Here is a 3,700-nt window from a genome sequence, read left to right as displayed (position 1 = left end):
TGGGAGAGAAAGAGATCCAGATTCATAAAAGGTGGACGCCCTTTCTGATCGCGTTTGGTCTGGAGCTGAAAGAAAGGGGGGCTGTGAGATATAAATTTAATTCAATGATGGACGCTAATTTGGTTGGGGGGGGTGTTTATATTTGTTTGTTTTAGCCCTCGAATCGAAACCCAGCCTTCGGGATGAGTTGAGTTGTAAATCAAAAGATAGGCTGTTAGTGCTGGCTTTTGGCCAGAGTTGGGATCTTGGACACAAACCAGAGCAAATGTGAATGTCTATAGTATTCAGGTGCATGGAAAACATAATATAAACCAATCGTAGTAAAATAGTAAATAGTGAATTTCTGCTGAATCATCATATGTATCATCATTTACATGAAAAATGGCTGATAGTGTAAGACACCAGGTGTTGCTGGGTTCTACAGTTTTCTTGTATCTCAGCAAATACAGCCAGGACTAATACAGAACAAGTCCCCATTCCTGGGGTAGAAAGAAAAATCAGGTCCAGTTCCAAGCTGGGAATAAAATGGAGGCTGCTTTTGAAAGAAGGTTCTTGTTTATTGATTTATTAGCTCCATTGAGCTCTCTTTGTGAATCAACAAGCCTGATTCAATGTTTCTGCTTTTTACAATAGTCAGGAGTTTCCTGATTGAAACATTGCTTCTGTATTTCTTTTCTTGAGCTTTATTCTTGTAATTTGGGAGGCTGTAAGTTTGCTCATAACATAGGGTCTCCGGGAGAAAAAAGGTAAATATGTATGTCTCTGGATAAATTTCAAGATTGTATTGATCGATCTCCAATTTAGAGGAACTTTGATGTAGAGTGATTATTTGCCATCAAGTCATTTTTGACTCTTTGCAGCCACATTGATAGATTTTTCTCCATTACAAATTATCCCTAACCTAATCTTTCACGTCTTCCAATGTTGTACCCATTGCCTCTATTACTGAGTCCATCCCCCTTGCTGCTAGTCTTTTTTTTTTCTTTCCTTCTATCTTTGCTAGCATTAGAGCAGGGTGTCAAACTGCCAGCCTGTGGGCCAGATGCATCATGGTGAAATTGTGCCCACCCCATTGCCAGCAATGGGAAAAAAGTTGTGATACGTCATAACATGTCACATGACATTATGAGTTTGACACCCCTGCATTAGAGCCTTTTAAAGAGAGGTTTTGGCTTTCTGAGGCTTTGCATAATCTGTCTGAAATAGCATCATTTGAGCTTGGTCATTTGTGCCTCAGGAGACAACTCTGGATTGGTTTGTTTGATGATTTACTGGGTTGGGGTTTTTGGGGGGGGGGCTTCCACAGTATTCTCAGGAGTTTTCTCCAACACCAAAGTTTAAAACCATCAATACTCTTCCTATCCTGCTTCATCAAAATCCAACATTCACTTCCCATGGAGTATCACAGGGAAATATCATGATGTACATAATTTTGACCTTTGTAAAGTAGTTCCAAGTTGCATAAAACTGTCCTCCTTTCTAGTCCCAATCCTGACTTAGTTGCATCTAGTGATGGATTGAGACCGCTGGTTTACTGCCTATTCTGACTCAAATTTAAAGTGCCTTCTTTTAAATTCAGTCAGATAGATAACTCAAAAGAAAAGATCTTATAATAAACAAAAATATATTTATTAGAAAGATTACTTGCATTCACGCTGTGGTTGATACTCCCGGAAAATACATTTTTGTCCATTTCTTTAGACCAGTGGTTCTCAACCTGTGGGTCGGGACCCCATTTGGGGTCGAACGACCATTTCACGGGGGTTGCCAAACCACGGTGTCCGCCATTTGTTTCCCTTTTCCCCAGCTGTCCTACTCCCTCTTATTGGTGGCCACACCCACTTGGGGGTCACCACAACATGGGGAACTGTATTATGGGGTCACGGCATTAGAAAGGTTGAGAACCACTGCTTTAGACCGTCTCTTTAGGTAAGAGAATGATGCTCTTACATACCATCTTTATAATGACTCAGGCTCATTGTGTGACCTTCCATGGCCCATGCTTCTTACAGACAAAGAGATTCCCATGTGGCTTGTGTCCAGGAAGTCTCCCAATGACCTTTGAGACTCCGCCCACTGACCCATCAACATACGTAACATTTAACCCAATAACTGCCAGACACTCCAACACACTGATACCTGCTCTCTAATTAGGGCTACGTAGAGCTATATGGTCCATAGAGCTATATGGTCCAGAATACTCCCCACTTGGAAATTTATATTTCCACTACTAAAATAGTAAAAACATAGCATCAAGGCATGCAATACTCACAGTTCTGGTATGCAGTCTTGTCTCCCAGTGAGACAAGGTCGTCTTCCTGTGAAGGAAACTGGAACAGAAAACCTGGAACTGAAAATTTCTCAGGAACAAAGGGAACTGGATTAACTAACTTGTGACTAAATAGGTAAAACTTGGTATCAAACATGCATAACTATAAGGTAAATATAAAACATGCACAATTATGCAAAAAAGGCAAGTGTTACATCAAACAATGCATAAGACAATACATAATTTGAGGTTTAATCTTCTGGTTCAGCCTTCATCAGCAACGGGACCAAATCGGTGATCAGCCTGGTACAAGTGTTTTTGAGTCACAACCTGACTCACGTGGCTTCACGATCTGGACCTCAGCTGGGCGAATTAGTTCACCAAGTGGGTGGGCCCGGTGCGCAAGTCCCATGGGCCAATAGTTCTGGTATGCAGTCTTGTCTCCCAGCGAGACAAGGTCTTCTTCCTGTAAAGGAAACTGGAACAGAAAACCTGGAACTGAAAATTTCTCGGGAACAAAGGGAACTGGATTCACAGGATACTCAGGAACTGAAGAACCTGGAAAAACATGAACAGCTGGATCTGGAAACACAGGAACAGCTGGATCTGAAGAATCAGGATCAGGAACATCTGGAAACTCAGGAACAACTGGAGCTGAAGAAGTTCAATTTTCCAAGTTGGTCTTCTTTAGCAACAGGACTAGGTTGGTGATTAGTCTGGTGTAGAGCTAGTTGCTTGTTGTGACTCCTTAGACAGCGTCTTAGGTTCTAGGTGTAAGGCTGCTGGGTGCTTGTCACTGTCACACAGGTGGCATTTCACCTTAGCTGTGCAGTCTTTGGCCCTGTGATCCATAGAGTCACAGCATTTGAAACATATCCCATTCTCTTTGAGTAGGGTCTTTCGGCTATCTAGGGATTTTTTCCTAAATTCCCTGCAATCGTTTAGAGAGTGAGAGGACTTGTGTATTGGGCAAGTCAGGCCTCTAGTAGGTGGATGAGGATTCGAAAGAACGCTTCTCGGTATTCGTTCGTCGGGAGACTTCTTTGGGGAAGGCGTGATGTCTGTTTTATACACCAAAGGGATGGTTCTGTCCGTAGCTTGGCCAGATCCCTTGGTTACATCAGGGCTGTGTCTGCTTCGACCGGTCATCGGATAGTGTGCTTCTCTGACGGGAAGGTACCGGGGGTCATTGTGGAGTTTAGCCTTCTTGCTGATAAATTTAGCGAGAACCGCAAAGGGGAGAATTTTGTTATGATTGTCTTCCCCGTAAGTTTGAGAAAACTTGATCCATTGTTCACATATCAACTGTGGTAGTTTTTGGATGATAGGAGTTTGTATTCTAAGCAGGTCGAGGCAAGCTAATCCCGGCAAGGTAGGGTCCTGTTGTGCTGACCGTAGTTGAGTAATGAGTGATGAGAAAGTCTTCAGCTG

Source organism: Crotalus tigris, unplaced genomic scaffold (genome assembly GCF_016545835.1).
Source record: "Crotalus tigris isolate CLP2741 ecotype Arizona unplaced genomic scaffold, ASM1654583v1 scf7180000017663.5292952, whole genome shotgun sequence".
Lineage (NCBI taxonomy): Eukaryota > Metazoa > Chordata > Lepidosauria > Squamata > Viperidae > Crotalus > Crotalus tigris.
The sequence above is the reverse complement of the archived record's forward strand: the minus strand, read 5'-3'. Positions refer to the sequence as shown.